General features: G+C 50.5%; 1 protein-coding gene across 1 annotated transcript in view; it reads left to right on the forward strand.

The window, feature by feature from the left end:
• The first annotated feature begins 10,549 nt into the window (after nucleotides 1-10,549).
• ASB14 (ankyrin repeat and SOCS box containing 14) overlaps nucleotides 10,550-20,194 on the forward strand; it is a 63,980-nt gene continuing 54,335 nt past the window's right edge. Inside the window, exon 1 of the mRNA XM_077452026.1 lies at nucleotides 10,550-10,956. The gene's annotated coding sequence lies outside the window, so the exon portion shown is untranslated. The remainder of the gene's footprint in view (nucleotides 10,957-20,194) is intronic.

Genomic DNA, 20,194 nt, shown 5'->3' on the forward strand with positions numbered 1-20,194 from the left:
CAGAGTGGTGCCAGAGTCTGGCAAAGGTATCAGCAAGGAAAGGGGGGGGGGGGGGGGGTAGGTGTTTTTTTAGGAGATCGTGTTCGTTTTTTGTGGACCAGGAAGGACGGGTTGGTCTTTGCGTTGGCGTGTATCCGGCCGGTGCACGTCTTTGTTTTGAACCTGCTTTTAAAGTCTTTTATGTAAGTGTTTACGTTCGCTTTTTAAGAATTAAAGTCATTTGGTTTTACACTATCTGGAGCCTATGTTTTCCCTTATGTGACACCACGTCGTGTTGGGAGTGAGTAACAGCCATAACCCCATCGTGTGGAAGATTCGTGACCATCTGAGGAGGAGGCGCTATCCGGACACCCTTTCGACTACTACTGCTTGTGGTGACCCTCTGTAACGGGGGGTCGTCTGGATCTGGTAAGGAGCTGATTCATTTATTTCGGTGATGGGATAAGCACACCACATCTTTGGAGAAGATTTTCAATCCGTGCATTTGCAATTCAGTCGCTTGGAACTTTTCTTTATTGCCGTACCTCATTTGAAATTTTTGTCTCACTGGTGTTCATTCACTATATGGACATTTATTTTTTATGTTTATTTTTTATGTTTATTTTTTATATTAATTTTTCAATTTTTTGATATATGTCTGCATGGATATTACACAGAGTGTCTCTGAACACAGATTTAGTATTTTTTTGATAGGTTATTTATGCTTAATAGCAAATATATATTCTTTATATTCTTACCTTTATGGTTTAGGGGTTTATGCACAGAGTTTGATACACATATATTGAGTTTGGGGAATTCACAATATTAACACACTAGATACTAAGACCCACAGTGTGGGTCTGATACTTTCATATACCCTAATCACATTGGGTATTTTGTGGCTAGCGCAGTTCTTCTTCTTTCTATTTCTGTTTGGTATATTTTTGGTATATATTTGAATTGCAGCTTCCGTTCAACACTATTTGCTTCTTTTTCCCGTAGCGCAGTTTTTCCCCTCTTTTTCCTGTTTTTTTAGGAGAACCTTTTTTTAGGTCACGAACAGACCTGGAGACAAGACTCAACTCTAATGTCCCGTACACACGACCAGACTTTTCAACATCAAAAGTCTGACGGAATGATTCCGGCAGACTATTCGAACGTGTGTGGGCTGCAGCGGACTTTTGATTTGCAAAAGTCTGACAGACTTTAGAAATGGAACATGCTTAAAATTTTTCTGACAGAACTCTGCCGGACCCAGAAATCCGCTCGTGTGTGTGCTAGTCTGACGGACTAAAACCGATGCTAGGGCAGCTATTGGCTACTGGCTATGAACTTCCTTATTGTAGTCCAGTCATACGTCATCACGTTCGAATCCGTCGGACTTTGGTGTGATTGTGTGTGGCCAAGTCCGTTCATTCGGAAAGTCCGTCAGAACTCTGTCAGAACTCCGTCAGAACTCCGTCGAAAGTCTGCCGGACTTAAGTCCTGTCGTGTGTACGCGGCATAAGGTGGAACTTTATCCACAATAACTTTATACAAAAAAAATTTCTTTAGGGAGGAACATACATTTCACATTAATCATTATAGTCAAAATAAGTGTGTGCTGTAAATTACCCCCCAGCATTGCTCCTGTTTCTTCTTGCAGGAGGCTGCCATTTTGCTTAAGACCAGAGCCTCTGAGCAAAAGCAACTCATAAAGTGGAACTAAACCCAACCAGTTCAAAAAAGTTACATCCCTGGAATGCTAAATCAAGTTTGCTTGTTTCCTCAGCTAAACTGTCAAATCTTCAAATAACTGGTGTCATAACTGACCACTTGTGCAGCACCATGGCAGTTGCAGATCAATCAGAAGGAGCTTCCTTGGCTGTAAAGGATATGAGGATTTAATTTTGTTTTAAAGCTGTCAGCAGATCGGTCTCTACAAATTTGTCAGTGCCTAGAAATGAGGAACACTGATGTGCAGAGCAGGGTGAAACAGTGTATTACTGGATTTAAAACAGTATAGACACTTATTTAGAAAGGATAACTTCACTTTTTGAAAAAAAAATGCATTTTATTTTTGGAGCCTGTAAAGCATTGGTGATTGCTGGTGCCATGCAGGTCAAGCATATACACCGATAGGAAGTGTCAATGAATTACCATGGTGCTCCACAGCGACGTGATAGTTCATTGAGAACTACAATCCGACAGCTGCAAAGGATGTCAAGGCTTGTAATTCATTCACATACAGAACTGTGTAAATGAATGATGTGGCCGTGTAGGTGGAGCAACGCAGCTCCGTGCTGATTTTTTTTAAAAAAGGGACAGCTAGTACAGGGAACTTTTCCCCATACTACTGTCACATGGAGGGGGGATCGGGCAGCGGCTGCAGCATTGAGAACATGTTACATGTTCCCAAAAGTGAACTTATCTGTTAACTGGGCACTTAAACCCCCTTGCTAACCAGACCAATTTTTAGTTTTCGGTGGTCTCACATTTTGAATGACAATTACTCAGTCATGCAACACTGTACCTATATAAAATGTTTGTCCTTTTCTTCACACAAATATAAGCAGGTTATTTCTCACACACAGCATATGAATACCACAAATTGAACCCCAAAACACTTTCTACTACTCCTGATTATGGTGATACCACATGTGTGAGACTTACATGCAGAGGCACAGCAAGCAGGAAGCACCGTCAGGTGTTCTTGGAGCATAAATTACACATAAAATGTCTTGACTACCTCTTATGCCCTGTACACATGATAGGATTTTCCGACAACTGTGGATTTTTTTCCGAAGATTGTTGGCTCAAACTTGTCTTGCATACACACGGTCACACAAATGTCAGAAATTCCGAACATCAAGAACATGGTGACATACAACACATACGACGAACCGAGAAAAATGAAGTTCAATAGCCAGTTTGTCGGAATTATGTACACACGCTCGGAATTACCGACAAGTTTGTAAAATTTGAGAACCTGCTCTCAAACATTTGTTGGCGTAAATTCCGACAACAAATGTTCTATGGAGCCTACACACGATCGGACTTTCCGACAACCAGCTCACATTGAACATTTGTTGTTGGAAAATCCTATCCTGTGCACAGGGCATTACACTTTTGAAGGCCCTGGAGGACCAGGACAATGGAAACACACCAAAAATGACCCCATTTTGGAAAGAAAACAACCCAAGGTATAATCTGTGAGGCATAGTGAGTCTTTTGAACATGTCATTTTTTTCTACACGTTTTTAGAAAATGTGTAAAGAAAATGAAAATGCATTTTGTTTTTTACACAAAGTTGTCCATTTATACAATATTTCTAACATATATCATGTAGATTCCAAAAAATGACACCCCAAAATAGATTCTCCTACTAGTCCTGATTACGGCAATACCACATGTGGGAGATTTTTTCCATAGTGTGGCCACATACAGAGGCCCAACATGCAGGGAGCACCGTCAGGTATTCTAGGGGCATACATGTCAAATCTAATTTGACTACCAATTACACTTTTGTGAGACATTGTTGTGACATGGATGAGAACTGATGTGGCATGGATGAACATGAATGAGTATGGCTGGGTCTAGCTAAGTAGGGCTGGGTACTGTTGAGTGGGGCTGGGTATGGCTGGGTACAGCTAGGTACAGAAGAGTAGGGCTAGGTATGCTGAGTAGGGTTGAGTAGGGCTTGGTATGGCTGGATATGCTGAGTAGGGCTGGGGGTGGATGGGATGGCAGAGCATGGATGGCTGGCTGATTATTGCTGGGGATGGATGAGTACTGATGAGGATGGATGAGTGCAGGAATTGTCATATATCAGCGCTGTGGGCACTACACATGTAGCCTACAGCGCTGCTGCATCTGTTCTCTCCCCTCTCTGTACCGATAGGTATGGAGGGTCATGGCTCTGCCATTGATGGAGAGATCTGGGGCTGGCAGTAGTTGTTGTATACTCCGTCGCCCAGTAGATGGCGCTGGTCTCCCAGAAATAGATTCGGCTCTGTACGGGGTGCGGATCACAGAAGTGAGCCATTCAGCTCCAGCACACAGACACATCGCAGCGCTCAGCCCGTCCATCTCCTGTACGATGCCGGTGACCGAGAAGGATCTGGCGGAGGACGCTCCATGGAAGAAGATCCAGCAGAACACCTTCACTCGCTGGTGGAATGAGGAGCTGAAATATGTCACCGAGAGGATCGGAAACCTGCAGAGTGACCGAGCGATGTCCTCCGACCCGATCGGCCTGCTTGGGGTACTGAGAGGAGTGGGGTGACTTCAGGTACCAGGTCGGGGGCCCCATAGAGGAGGAGGAGGAGGAGGAGGAGGAGGAGGTCGGGTGGAGGAGGCCCATCCCTATCTTGCAGCTGCCGCCGATCCTGTGGAGATCAGACACAGATTCAGCTACTCATCTCCTGGCACTGCTGGACATGTGAGAGCTGGGAGGACTGGGGCTTCCCTAGGGGTGTGACACTCCCACCTGTCCCGCTGCCCCCCCCCTACCTGTGACACTCCCTCCCACCTGTCCCGCCGCCCCCCTACCTGTGACACTTCCACCTGTCCCCCTACCTGTGACACTCCCACTTGTCCCACCTCCCCCCAACCTGTGACACTCCCTCCCACCTGTCTCGCTGCCCCCCTACCTGTGACACTCCCACCTGTCCCACCGCGCCCTACCTATGACACTCCCTCCCACGTGTCCCGCCGCCCCCCTACCTGTGACACTCCCACATGTCCCACCGCCCCCCAACCTGTGACACTCCCTCCCACCTGTCCCGCTGCCCCCCTACCTGTGACACTCCCTCCCACCTGTCCCGCTGCCCCCCTACCTGTGACACTCCCTCCCACCTGTCCCGCCGCCCCCCTTACCTGTGACACTCCCTCCCACCTGTCCCGCCGCCCCCCTTACCTGTGACACTCCCTCCCACCTGTCCCGCCGCCCCCCTTACCTGTGACACTCCCTCCCACCTGTCCCGCTGCCCCCCTACCTGTGACACTCCCTCCCACCTGTCCCGCTGCCCCCCTACCTGTGACACTCCCTCCCACCTGTCCCGCCGCCCCCCTTACCTGTGACACTCCCTCCCACCTGTCCCGCCGCCCCCCTTACCTGTGACACTCCCTCCCACCTGTCCCGCCGCCCCCCCTACCTGTGACACTCCCTCCCACCTGTCCCGCCGCCCCCCTACCTGTGACACTCCCTCCCACCTGTCCCGCCGCCCCCCTTACCTGTGACACTCCCTCCCACCTGTCCCGCCGCCCCCCTTACCTGTGACACTCCCTCCCACCTGTCCCGCCGCCCCCCTACCTGTGACACTCCCTCCCACCTGTCCCGCCGCCCCCCTACCTGTGACATTCCCTCCCACCTGTCCCGCCGCCCCCCTACCTGTGACACTTCCACCTGTCCCCCTACCTGTGACACTCCCACCTGTCCCACCGCCCCCCTACCTGTGACACTCCCACATGTCCCACTGCCCCCCTACCTGTGACACTCCCACCTGTCCCACCGCCCCCCAACCTGTGACACTCCCTCCCACCTGTCCCGCTGCCCCCCTACCTGTGACACTCCCTCCCACTTGTCCTGCCGCCCCCCTACCTGTGACACTCCCTCCCACCTGTCCCGCCGCCCCCCTATTTGTGACACGCCCTCCCACCTGTCCCGCCGCCCCCCTACCTGTGACACTCCCTCCCACCTGTCCCGCCACCCCCCTACCTGTGACACTCCCTCCCACCTGTCCCGCCACCCCCCTACCTGTGACACTCCCTCCCACCTGTCTTGCCGCCCCCCTACCTGTGACACTCCCTCCCACCTGTCCCACCGCCCCCCTACCTGTGACACTCCCTCCCACCTTTCCCGCTGCCTCCTACCTGTGATACTCCCTCCCACCTGTCTCGCTGTCCCCCTACCTGTGACACTTCCACCTGTCCCCCTACCTGTGACACTCCCACCTGTCCCACCGCCCCCCTACCTGTGACACTTCCACCTGTCCCCCTACCTGTGACACTCCCACCTGTCCCACCGCCCCCAACCTGTGACACTCCCTCCCACCTTTCCCGCTGCCTCCTACCTGTGATACTCCCTCCCACCTGTCTCGCTGTCCCCCTACCTGTGACACTTCCACCTGTCCCCCTACCTGTGACACTTCCACCTGTCCCGCTGCCCCCCCTACCTGTGACACTTCCACCTGTCCCGCTGCCCCCCCCTACCTGTGACACTTCCACCTGTCCCGCTGCCCCCTCCACCTGTGACACTTCCACCTGTCCCGCTGCCCCCCCCCCACCTGTGACACTTCCACCTGTCCCGCTGCCCCCCCCTACCTGTGACTCTTCCACCTGTCCCGCTGCCCCCCCCACCTGTGACACTTGCACCTGTCCCGCTGCCCCCCGCCCCTACCTGTGACACTTCCACCTGTCCCGCTGTCCCCCGCCCCTACCTGTGACACTTCCACCTGTCCCGCTGTCCCCCCCCCTACCTGTGACACTTCCACCTGTCCCGCTGTCCCCCCCCCTACCTGTGACACTTCCACCTGTCCCGCTGTCCCCCCCCCTACCTGTGACACTTCTACCTGTCCCGCTGTCCCCCCCCCCCCCTACCTGTGACACTTCCACCTGTCCCGCTGTCCCCCGCCCCTACCTGTGACACTTCCACCTGTCCCGCTGTCCCCCGCCCCTACCTGTGACACTTCCACCTGTCCCGCTGTCCCCCGCCCCTACCTGTGACACTTCCACCTGTCCCGCTGTCCCCCGCCCCTACCTGTGACACTTCCACCTGTCCCGCTGCCCCCCGCCCCTACCTGTGACACTTTCACCTGTCCCGCTGCCCCCCGCCCCTACCTGTGACACTTTCACCTGTCCCGCTGTCCCCCCCCCCTACCTGTGACACTTTCACCTGTCCCGCTGTCCCCCCCCCCTACCTGTGACACTTCCACCTGTCCCGCTGCCCCCTCCACCTGTGACACTTCCACCTGTCCCGCTGCCCCCCCCCCTACCTGTGACACTTCCACCTGTCCCGCTGCCCCCCCTACCTGTGACACTTCCACCTGTCCCGCTGCCCCCCCCACCTGTAACACTTCCACCTGTCCCGCTGCCCCCCGCCCCTACCTGTGACACTTCCACCTGTCCCGCTGTCCCCCGCCCCTACCTGTGACACTTCCACCTGTCCCGCTGTCCCCCCCCCCCTACCTGTGACACTTCCACCTGTCCCGCTGTCCCCCCCCTACCTGTGACACTTCCACCTGTCCTGCTGCCCCCCCTACCTGTGACACTTCCACCTGTCCCGCTGCCCCCCCCACCTGTAACACTTCCACCTGTCCCGCTGCCCCCCGCCCCTACCTGTGACACTTCCACCTGTCCCGCTGTCCCCCGCCCCTACCTGTGACACTTCCACCTGTCCCGCTGTCCCCCCCCCCCTACCTGTGACACTTCCACCTGTCCCGCTGTCCCCCCCCTACCTGTGACACTTCCACCTGTCCTGCTGCCCCCGCCCCTACCTGTGACACTTCCACCTGTCCCGCTGTCCCCCGCCCCTACCTGTGACACTTCCACCTGTCCCGCTGTCCCCCGCCCCTACCTGTGACACTTCCACCGGTCCCGCTGTCCCCCGCCCCTACCTGTGACACTTCCACCTGTCCCGCTGCCCCCCGCCCCTACCTGTGACACTTTCACCTGTCCCGCTGCCCCCCGCCCCTACCTGTGACACTTTCACCTGTCCCGCTGTCCCCCCGCCCCTACCTGTGACACTTTCACCTGTCCCGCTGTCCCCCCCCCCACCTGTGACACTTCCACCTGTCCCGCTGTCCCCCCCCTACCTGTGACACTTCCACCTGTCCCGCGGTCCCCCCCCCTACCTGTGACACTTCCACCTGTCCCGCGGTCCCCCCCCCCTACCTGTGACACTTCTACCTGTCCCGCTGTCCCCCCCCCCTACCTGTGACACTTCCACCTGTCCCGCTGTCCCCCCCCCCCTACCTGTGACACTTTCACCTGTCCCCCCCCCCCCTACCTGTGACACTTTCACCTGTCCCCCCCCCCCTACCTGTGACACTTTCACCTGTCCCCCCCCCCCTACCTGTGACACTTTCACCTGTCCCCCCCCCCTACCTGTGACACTTTCACCTGTCCCCCCCCCCCCTACCTGTGACACTTTCACCTGTCCCCCCCCCCCCTACCTGTGACACTTTCACCTGTCCCGCTGCCCCCCCTACCTGTGTCACTTCCACCTGTCCCGCTGCCGCCCCTACCTGTGACACTTCCACCTGTCCCGCTCCCCCCCACCTGTGACACTCCCTCCCACCTCTCCTGCTTCCCCCACACCATTTCTGGTGGTTGCCCTGACCACCAGACACCTTCCTTCAGCCACAGAATGTCTCTGTGTCCTGGACTTCATAGAGCACAAAAACATTAAACTGGTGCCTGTACGTGGGTCCCCTCCTTTCCGGGTGCCTGTAGGTGGCTCCCCTCCATTCCGGGTGCCTGTAGGTGGCTCCCCTCCATTCCGGGTGCCTGTAGGTGGCTCCCCTCCATTCCGGGTGCCTGTAGGTGGCTCCCCTCCTTTCCGGGTGCCTGTAGGTGGCTCTCCTCCTTTCCGGGTGCCTGTAGGTGGCTCCCCTCCTTTCCGGGTGCCTGTAGGTGGCTCCCCTCCTTTCCGGGTGCCTGTAGGTGGCTCCCCTCCTTTCCGGGTGCCCGTAGGTGGGTGTCCCCACTTCTAGGTCTAGATATGTGGGTCTTTTCCTCCCAGGTGCCCATAGCTGTGTGCTATAGGTGTGTCTTCTCCTTTGGAGTGCCCAGTAGGGTGAGTCTCCTTCTCTTAGGATCTCTGCCTATAGGGTCCATAGATAAGTCTTTTTTTCCTTCTGGGTGTCTCATTGGTCAATCGTGCCCATTGGTTTGTTGTGCCCATAGGTGGAGGTCTTTAGGTGCCCAGAGGCGGGTCTTGTCCTTCCGGGTGCCCATATAGCTTGGCTGCCTCCTTCCCAGTGTCCAGGGGTGGCCAGTACTTGGGTAAGTGTTTTAATTGTCATTGCTGTCACTATCTAGAGAGCCAGGGACAGAAGGTTGAACCCAAGCCATGAGTATCCGTCTCATAGGAAGGGTGTAAATTAGGATTAAAGACAAAAGCAAACCTTTATTGCAGTTTACCAATTCTTAGATGTGATGGCTGCATTCGTTTTCTTTTTTAGACATTTATTTCCATCTGGTCCAGCCAACAAGTCTGTCTTTTTTCAAAAGTACAATCTCTCCAGCAGAATGTATCAGTTTACATGGAAAAGACAAACCACTTAACAATGACAGTGGTGATTAAATTGTTCAGGTTCTGTTTATTCATGAAAAACCTTTATTCAAATGGAAAATAAACTGCTGCAATTGCTTATAATGTCTGAGCTTGAGTTTGGCTTTAATTTGTTACCGTGTCTAAATCTGCTGATACATTGAACACTCCCTCCCCCTCTCCCGGACTGTCTGCTCTGCTGTGCTGCCTGTGCTCATCCCTCCAGAGTTGTATCTCACTTATACAGACAATGTGTTATTGGCCAGATCACTAGGCGAAAGCCAAGTGGGGGAAAAGAGAAATTTTGCAGCCACCACATCTAATGATTGATCACCTGCATTGATTTCATTTTTGGTTTTGGGTTTAAACTGCTTTAAGCTGTCGTTCACATGGAAGACTGGTTTGAAATCATGCAAATTCAGCTAAATCTGCACGATATTAAACTAGCATTTCAGTGCAATTTCAGGAGCGATTTGAAAGACCTCTGTGTGGGTTCAGGCACAGATGTCTATTGAAATCTCCCCAGAAGTCGCCAAAAGTAGTGCAGGAACTACTTTTGTATATCGGTGTGGCGCCGCAAAGTTGGCGTCACACTGATTGGGACGTTGCCGGCAATAGGCTGCGATTTGGCATATTAAATCGCGCTGATGTGAACGAGGGCTTTATGTCTCCATAACACTGGATGACCAGGTAGGTAGTGCACGTCATTCTCAATGTTCAGGTCATAAACCAGGATCACTTACCCCCCCCCCCCATGGTGCAAGCATGTGAAACAAAACATTCTTGACTCATTTACCAATCAGGTTTTAATAGTATTTTGATTCCCTCTTAATGAACCTTATTCTCTGCGTTTTCTAAAGCTGATCTAATGTATTTTTTTGTTTTGTTTTGGATAAAGTAGGAAAAGTTACTCTTCCTGCTTTAAAGACTGAACAAAGTGCCCTCCTAGTTGGTATCAGAACTGGTGTCCCCACTGGAAGATTTCTCCTCTATTCCTGCTCCAGGGACAACTCAATATTGAGGAATTTCCTCACTATGTTCTGAGATAGAAAGTGATTCTCCAGCGAAGAAACAGACAACCATAAAAACCTGATAGGGCTGCTAACTCTTCCCAGCTTTATCCAAAACACAAATAAAAAGTTTTGACTTGGCTCACGCTTTAATAAATCTGAAAGACTTAAATCAGGGGTCCCCAACCCCCGGACCGGTACTGGTCTGTGCCCTGTTTGCAGCCCGACACACGAAGTCTGCATTGAAAGATATGCGGCTGGCGAGCAGAGAGATGACATCATCTCTCCCCGCCTGTTCCACCACTGCTCCACTTTCTGACAGTCATAGGATGAAATGCAGTATGGCAACCGCGCATGTGCTGGTTTGCCCGCTCTCGAATGCGGATCCTTCAGATGCCGTACTGCTGGGTAGAGACTGCAAGAAGAGGGATACATGTCATGCAGGTTATTTCACTACAAAAAACCTTAAAGTGACACTCTGCATCTGGTGTTTGTGCTGACAGGCTACAGAGAGGAGCTGCATCTAGTGGCAGGATAGTGATGAGCGGCGATAGTGACAGTGGCAAGTGACCCACTGCATCTGGTGGCAGGCGACAGTGGCAAGTGACACGCTGCATCTGGTGGCAGGCGACAGTGGCAAGTGACGCGTTGCATCTGGCGGCAGGCGACGGTGGCAAGTGACACGCTCAGGGCTCCCACTAATTCTGCATTATGGTGAGTTGAACTATTTATTTCTATTATTATATTGTAATATAAAATTTATGTGCGTCAATCATCCTGACAACAATCAAGCATGGTGTCATGATTGAAGCACTAGCACCAGCCATTGCCCCGACAAATTACCTGCAAGCAGTGCCATCTTTAACGCAGGGCAAACGGGGCAGCTACTCAGGGCCCAGTCATTGTTTTAGGGCCCAAAGCAGCTGCCCGCACATTGGGGGGCTAAGAGAGCTTGATAGTACTGGGGGGCAGAAAAACAGGGCTAGAGAGCACTGGGGGGTACAAAGAGCAGGGGGGAGTGGAGAGCAATAGGGGGAGCTTGAGAGCACCAGTGGGGGCCAGAAAGAACAGGGGTGGAAAGCACGGGGACTGGAGAACACTATGGGGGGCGGAGAGCACTGGCAGGGTTGGAGAGCACATAGGTGGGGGCAAAATGCAGTGGGGAGTGGAGAGTACAGGGGTGGGGAGCGGAGAGTGCTGGGGGAGCTTGAGAGAGCAGTGGAGGGGGAGCCAAAAAGAACAGGGGTGGAGAGCATGGGGGGCAGAGAGCACTGGGGGGCTGGAGAGCAATGGGTGGAGCTTGAGAGCGCCGGGTGGCAGAAAGAACAGGGGTGGGGAGCATGGGGGGCTGGAGAGCACTGTGGAGGGGGGGGGGTGGAGAGCACTGGGGAGAGCTGGAGAGCACTGGGGGGGAGAAAGAACAGGGGGAGAGCATTGGGATGGTGGCTAGAGAAGGATGGGGAGAGCTGGAGGGGGGGGGGGGGTGAGCAGAAAGAAGAACAGGGGTTGAGAAAACTGTTGCTGAAGAGTGTGGTGGGGGAGGAGAGCGGGGGGGGGGGGGGGGGGCAGGGAGCACAAGGAGAACTGTGGGGGAGGGGCAGTAAAAGAAGTTGGATTGGATAGGAGGAGAAGCAGGGCATATAGAGGAGATGAGCTTTCTATATTCCTCCATGCAGCCGTTGAATGCTTGATTCTCCTCCTCTCCCTCCTGCAAACATTCAGTGGCTGCATGGAGGAATATAGAAAGCTCATCTCTTCTATATTCCCTGCTTCTCCTCCTATCCAGGCACACGGGGTGGCATCTCTTACTGTTTATTATAGCGCTGGCTGGGTCTGTGTTTGGCGGCCGCACTGTAACACGGTCCCGTCCCACTAGACCGGCTTGTGTGATAGGCGGTACACTGATTCTCTCTACTATCACATGAGCTGGTCTAGGGGGCCGGGTCTGTGGTACAGCACGGCCGCCGAACGCAGAGCTAGCCAGCGCTATGATACTCGGGAGCAGGAGAGAGGAGCAGTGCAGCCGCGAAGCGGCCTTAGGGCAGGCGGCCTACCGGGAAATTTCCCGGTAGGCCAGTCCGGCACTAGGCCCCCTTGATAATTTGAATATATAAATCTTTTGTGGCCCCCAGGGCCACAAAAGATATATACTGTATTTATCGGCTCTGCCTCGGAGGGGACAGGGAGGGGGTGGGACGAGTGCCGTCAGATTACATACCGGAGAATCTCCTGTTTACTTGGCAGCATCTGTAATAGGAAATCCCGTCTCCTGGGCTGCCATTGGAGAATTGTTCTGTCTATCATAGGAGGCGGGACTATGGATTAAAGAGGCCGCCAAGTAAACAGGAGATTCTCCTGTATGTAATCTGTCAGCGCTCTTCCCGTCCCCCTCCCTGTTCCCTCCAAGGCTGAAGATGGCAATGGTAAGGCTGCATTAATGGCACATGTGAGGCTGCATTCATGGGCACCGATTAAGCTGCATTGATGGGCACTGACCCTTATTTTTCTTCACATTTCTTTAAATTTTACGTTTTTGTCCTGAAACTTCCCTCTTAAAGTGAAGGTGCGTGTTATATGCCAATTATGGTATATCCAAATAACATGCCTGAGCTCATCCTTAGTCCTGAGTGAGGCCACAAAATATATATATATTTAATGTGTGTGTAGCCATGGTGTTAGCGGGCGCAATTTTGAGGCGTGACATGTTGGGTATAAATTTAATCGGCGTAACATTATCTTTCACAATATAAAAAAATTGGGCTAACTTTACTGTTGTCATTTTTTTTTTTCATTCAAAAAAGTGTAATTTTTTTCAAAAAAAGTGCGCTTGTAAGACCGCTGCGCAAATATGGTTTGACAAAGTATTGCAACGACTGCCATTTTATTCTCTAGGGTGTTAAAAAAAATGTAATTTTTGGGGGTGCTAAGTAACTTTCTAGCTAAAAAAAGAGGCCTGGTCCTTAAGTGGTTAACTGTGGGCAGCTGAAGCTGTTAACTTCCTGGATTCACACAGAGGCACACCTCCCAGCTCTGCAGCTCTCATTGGCCCTCCTATGGCTCATTCCCCCTCCATTCCTAACAAACACTCATAACAGTGAGAAAGAGAGAGCTGTGCATGATGTCATAAGCCTAGGTTTTTTTACCAGAGAAGAAACAGGAAGTGGGCTGTATAAGTATTTACTGGCAGAAAAATGTTTTATTATCCAAAGTTAAAACAGCAAGGGCAGAAGATTTAATAAATGGAAAGTTGAAAAAATTACCGCTTTAACTCGTAAATCCTGCAGCAAGGGTTAAACTTCCCTGTGCTCGATCAACCAGTGTCGCACAGGCCCCCCCAAACAGGGCACCTTTCAATAGCACCTTTGCTATCTGAGCAAGACTGTTGATTGGCACATTATTTGGGGAACCTTGACCAATGCTTTATTTGAGAGTTGTGGTCTGACTCTCCAGACTGCTGCATCCAAGGATATTTTAAACTTACTGCATCACTTACTAGTTAAATAAAGCGTATAGAAGAGCAGATGTTCCTGTATGTAGCACTACCCCCGAAGGAGCTGCTGGTTAGTTTTGCACTTACCGTAACCTTCTGTTTTCCTCGTTTCACGTCTAGGGGTGTCCTGTGGTAAATGGCCCAGTAACTCGAGAGACTGACAACAGATCTACTTGAATGGCTTTTATTTGCAAAACGTAGACAAAGAACAGTCTCCTAAATTGGGATCAGAGGGTTGGAAAGGAAGTTCAGGTACTCTTAAGCCGCGTACACACGTAGCCGTCTGTCCGACGTACTTAGTCTGGCGGACTTTCCGAACGGACTACTTGCCCACACACGGCACTTTTTCAGCGGACTAATACGGCGTACTAAGTCCGCCGTACTATCCGTCCTACTTTTGAAATGAACGGACTCGCCCACACATGCGGAGGAAAGTTCGCTCATTTCGAGCGCGTCTCCAGGTAGGCGGGGCCCGCGAAGGATACGTCGCTGGCCCCGCCGCCTGGTATGGACTTAGAGGGAACCCCAACGCCGAAAAAATCAGCGTGGGGGTCCCCCCAGGTCTACATCAGACCCTTGTCCGAGCACGCTACCCGGCCGGCCAGGAAAGGGGGGGGCGAGCGAGCGCCCCACCCTCCTGAACCGTACCAGGCTGTGTGCCCTCAACATGGGGGGTGCCTTGGGGAAGGGGGGGGCGCGCGGTCCCCCCACCCCAAAGCACCTTGTCCCCATGTTGATGAGGACAAGGGCCTCTTCCCGACAACCCTGGCCGTTGGTTGTCGGGGTCTGCGGGTGGGGGGCTTATCGGAATCCGGGAGCCCCCTTTAATAAGGGGGCCCCCGGATACCGGCCCCCCACCCTATGTGAATGAGTATGGGGTACAATGTACCCCTACCCATTCACCTGTAAAATAAAGTACAAAAAAAACACCACACACAAGGGTTAAAATAGTTTATTGCACAGCTCCGGGGGTCTTCCGTCTTCGGGGGTCTTCTCGCCGGACTCCTCCGCTATCTTCTTGTAGCTCTTTTACTAGCGGAGGAGCCCGGCTTTCTTCCTCGCCGCCGCCCTTCTTCCGACTTCAGGGGTCTTGTCCCCCTCTTCGGTTCTTCTGCCGGGCCACCGCGCCTTCTTCTAGCTCTTTTACAGGCGGTGGCCCGGTCTTCTGCTTCTGCCGCCTTCCGTTCTTCTGTCCTTCTTCTTTCTTCGTCTTTCTTCTTCGTCTTTCTTCTTCGTCTTTCTTCTTCGTCTTTCTTCTTCGTCTTTCTTCTTCGTCTTTCTTCTTCGTCTTTCTTCTTCGTCTTTCTTCTTCGTCTTTCTTCTTCGTCTTTCTTCTTCGTCTTTCGTCTTTCTTCTTTCTTCTTTCTTCTTTCGTCTTTCTTCTTTCTTCTTTCTTCTTTCTTCTTTCTTCTTCTTCTTCAGATGTTGCCTCGCCGAGTCCTCCGCTCACAATGACGGGGACCGGGCACACGGCCACTTATATAGGGACAAGGGGCGGGGTCTTCGGTTGATGTCACATGGCGACAGTCCCGGCGTATCCTTCGTGGGCCCCGCCTACCTGGAAACCCGCTCGAAATGAGCGGACTTTTCTCCGGGCAGGAAAAGTCAGTTCATTTCAAAAGTATGGCGGACTGGCATACACACGGCCGGATTGTCCGCCGAAATGCGAGTCCGGCGGGAAGATTGGAGTGTAAAACTACTTTCTAAGTCCGCCGTAATTTCGGGTCAAAAAAGTATGCCGGAGGCTACACACGGGGGGATTTTCCGGCGGACTTGAGTTTGCCGGACTTTTCCACCCGCTTGTTTGATCGTGTGTACGCGGCATTAGTGTCAAAATGTTGAAGAACTTGCTTACTTTGACTGCATCCAGAGAATAGCCATTTGCAATTGGATGTTCACTCAAGTTGGATAGTCCCTTTCTCACAAGGCCTAGCGGCCAACAAGGTGCTTACTCAGGAACAAGTCTCTGCCACAGACGTTGTTGTAGAACACGTAGGGAAACTAAGCTTGAAGAACACTCATAGTATACCTGGATCTCTCAGCCAGCTTGGCGATATCCACGAGACCGGATTCTCTTGGGTACTTCAGCCCTTCCAGGCTCTTACTAAGAAACCAACCCGTACGTTGTCTTCTTCTGAAGAGTCCACCCCTGGAATGCTTGAAGTCACTGTGTCTCTCCCAAACCAGAGACGGCACCCAACCACTTCAGAATCCTCCTTTTAGTTTCCTTGCCTTGGGCTAGACAGCCCTGAGACATCAAAATCAGGTGGATCCGCACCCCAGGCCATAGCCTTCCTGGGGGCTGGTCAGGAGGACCAGGACCATGAAGTCAGTACATCATTCTGGACCGGAACCCCCGAACCACGTGACGTCCACATCTTAAATACCCTCTCCCAGAAAACACTACCACTGGGCAGGCTCTGAGAGAGAGTAACTTAAGCACCTAACCAGACCATAGTTAGGTGCCTGCCAGAAGAGACAGTGCCCCCTGTGGCCAGGCTGAACATCTCACAGTCCAGTCAGACTGATGCAGAAGTAAATTTATACAATTGTACCCAAACCAAACTGCAGTTCAGGCATAACGCGCATAGCGCGTGCTCTTCAGGAGCCGCCGCTACATGTATAAATGGCCTGGCTACAATTACATTAATAATTCAAGAAGGTTCAAGCAGGCTTTAATTAACGACAAAAGATTTATATTGCACAGAAGGATTCTGTAGTACAATATGTGACAAGCATTTGATGAATCTTCATTTGAACTGGAACTTGGAAGAACTCCACAATGAATATGTTACTGTACCCTCTAGATCCAGCTGACCTGTCCTCAGGGTTAGATATAGAACTTTGTCTTAGTATGGAATTTTCCAGGCTCAGTTCACCTGTTGTCATTAATTCACTTTGTAGCACTATAATGCCCCATACATGCGATCGGATTTTCCGACAACAAATGTTGTATGTGAGATTGTTGGCTGAAAGCTCCATCGAACATTTGCTGTCAGACTTTTCGCTAACAAATGTTTGCTAGCAGGTTCTCAAATTTTCCGCCAGCAAAACTCTGTTGTCGGAAAAAGGCCAATAGTGTATACACAAGTCCATCGCACAAAAATTCACGCATGCTCGGAATCAAGCAGAAGGAGCCACACTGGCTATTGAACATCCTTTTTCTCGGCTCATCGTACATCTTGTACGTCACCGTGTTCCCATGTTCGAAATTATTGGCCAACATTTGTGTGACTGTGTGTAGGCAAGACAAGTTTGAGCCCACAACCTTCAAACAAAAATCCACGGTTTTGATGGCGGAAAGTGCGATCGTGTGTACGGGGCATAAGAATTACTGTAGATTCACAATTTGGCTGCAGGATTTGTTATTTAGTGGGTTTAGTAGCAATCGGTTATATTTTATCCTCTTTCGTGACCTTGATGTTTTAATGTATGCGTCATATAAATTTACAGCATGCTGTCCAGTGTAGAGTACGTTCTGAACAATCTGGATTCTGCTCCAGCCTTGTACAGAAGGCAATGTTATACTACTTTATTCCATCTGCTACAGTGACAGATACCCATAGTCAGCTGTACGTGGAATAGGAATTACATGCATAAAAATATATGTGCGGCTGTACGCAGGGCATGTGGAAGGTGACCAGAATAGGCTGCTGCAGATAGCAAGGTGTGCTTTAGATGAGACTGAGATGGAAAGATGGCTTATAAGAGAAAATAGATAGTAGAAAGGTAGGGAGCAGACAATAAGGTCAGGAAAGGAAAGGCGGAGGTACAGGAACTTAGTACAGTAAGAGACCAGAGTGAAGAGAGACATAGTGGGGAGAGGGAAGATGTTAACCACTTCAATAACGGGCCTATTCTGACACTCCTCTCCTACATGTAAAAATCGTAATTTTTTTTGCTAGAAAATTACTCAGAACCCCCAAACATTATATATGTTTTTTTTTTTATCTGACACCCTGGGGAATAAAATGGCGGTCATTGGAACTTTTTATCTCGCCGCCATTTGCGCAATAATTTTTCAAACGCCCTTTTTTTTTTTTTTTTTGGAAAAACAGTTTCATGAATGAAAAAATACCAAAACAGTAAAGTTATCTCAATTATTATGTATAATGTGAAAGATAATGTTATGCCGAGTAAATAGATACTCAATATGTCACGCTTTAAAATTGCGCACACTCATGGAATGGCGCCAAACTTTGGTACTTAAAAATCTCCATAGGCGAAGCTTTAACATTTTTTACAGGTTACCAGTTTAGAGTTACAACGGAGGTCTAGTGCTATCATTTTTTCTCTCGGACTAATGCACACGGCGATACCTAACATTTATGGTTTGAAAGGCGTTTACATATTTGGGTGGGACTTGTGTGTTCACTTCTGAGCGTGAGCTACCGGTGACAGGGGCTTTTATTATTTTTTATTTTGACTTATTTATTTATTTATTTATTTATTTTTTACATTTAATTTTTTTAATCACTTTTATTCCTATTACAAGGAATGTAAACATCCTTTGTAATAGCGGGACAGGTCCTCTTTATGGAGAGATGCGGGGTCATTAAGACCCCTCAACTCTCCTCCAGGCTGTAAAGCATGAGATCAGAAAAAAAATTCACCAATCTCATGCTGACAGCCATGATTGCGGCTTTGTTTACATGCGGTGTCCATGTGTGAGATGTCATAAGTCACACCCGGGCCTCCGACGGTCATAGAGATGGCAGGGTCTGGGCAACAGCTCCAGGTTACTGGCTGCAGGGTTTGGGCAGCGGCTCCAGGCTAGCGGGTGTGGAGTCTTGGCAGAGGGTCCAGGCTAGCGGGGCTTGGGTAGCATGTCCAGGCTAGCGGGTGCGGGGTCCAGCAGCGGCTCCAGGCTAGCGGGTGTCGGGTCTGGGCAGTGCCTCCAGGCTAGCGGGTGCGGGGTCCGTGCAGCGGCTCCAAGCTTGAGGGGTCCAGGCAGTGGCTCTAGGCTAGCAGGGTCTGGGCAGTGGCTCAACCTTTTTGGCCAATCAGGAAACGGGTCTCACACCTGCTTCCTGATTGAGAAGATTTAGTGTGAAAATAGCGAAAAATGTATTTGCTATCGTCACACAACTGGGTGGGATCGGGATGCAGTGTTCTGCTCCCCAAGCTCCCACCCTTTTTTGAAGCCTATTAGAGCCTCTGGCTCTAATCATGTGCTTCAAAAAACATCCCCGCCATAGAAATTAATACGCCCGACATCCTGAAGGGGGCTGGGTGCATGGATAGGGAGGGCGGCAGTGTTAGGGGGCAGTGCACCCTTCCCAGCAAACTATGCAATGAAAAACAGGGATATTTAGTTCACATATTTTGCAATACACGTTTAAGCTGACCAACTCCGTCAAAGTAATCCCTCTTCTGGACAGTCCTACACTGCCTTCCCACTGCAAATGCTACAGTGGACACCATGCCAACCTGGGGCATAAAGACACAAGGTGGAGGAGAGCTACTAGGTTCAAACTTTGCAAAATTATCATTCTGACTATTTCATGCGATCTAGCAAATGTCATTCATCTTACAAAAAAAATCTTATTTTAAAAGTTTTGTGGTGACAAAGTTCTGTTTGAGGAAAATATTATTTTTATAACTTATTATTGTGGTAACTGCTGTTGTGACAACTTTTTGCTTAGTCTGTCATTTCTGGTCATACAATATACAGAGGATATATAAAATAATCCCCCCAGTTGTATTTGCCAGTGCAACTTATAGCATCCAAGTGAAAGATATAACACCAAGACATAATCAACTGAGTTGGAAAAAGTATCACCCCTTATGTCAGTATTTTGTTGAACCACATTTTGCTTTATGTCTCTACTAACTTTGCACATCTAGACTTTACAATATTTGCCCACTCTTCTTTGCAGAACTGCTCAAGTTCAGTTAAATTTGATGGTGACCGTTTGTGGACTGCATTCATTCCACATATTTTCAATGGAGTTTAAGTCTGGGTTCTGACTAGGCCATGCAAGGGCAAACACATTGTCTCCTTCAATCACTGTGTAGTCATTTTTGCTGTGTGCTTTGGGTCATTGTCATGTTGGAAGGTAAACCTTCTTCCCATTGACCTTTCTGGCACAGGGCAGCAGATTTTCCTCAGGAATTTAATGCTATTTTGCCCCATCAAATTTTCTTAAATCCTGACAAGTTCTCCAGTCTCTGCTGCAGGGAAACACGCCCATAACAGGATATTACCACCTCCATGCTTTCCTGTAAGAATGGTGTTCTATGGATGGTGAGCTGTATTGGATTTCCGCCAGACATAGCGTTTGGTGTTGAGGCCAAACAAAATTTTTGTCTTTATCTGACCATAACACCTTTTTCCATGTGACCTCAGAATCTTCAAGTGCATCTAAGGTGGTCAAATGAGACTGAAATTTAATTATTTGGCCTCAACACCCAACGATATGTCTGGTGGAAATCCAGTAAAGCTCACCATCCAAATAACAC

The sequence above is a fragment of the Lithobates pipiens genome, unplaced genomic scaffold (assembly GCF_037356315.1).
Source record: "Lithobates pipiens isolate NorthernLeopardFrog02 unplaced genomic scaffold, aLitPip1_a1.2 Scaffold_23, whole genome shotgun sequence".
Lineage (NCBI taxonomy): Eukaryota > Metazoa > Chordata > Amphibia > Anura > Ranidae > Lithobates > Lithobates pipiens.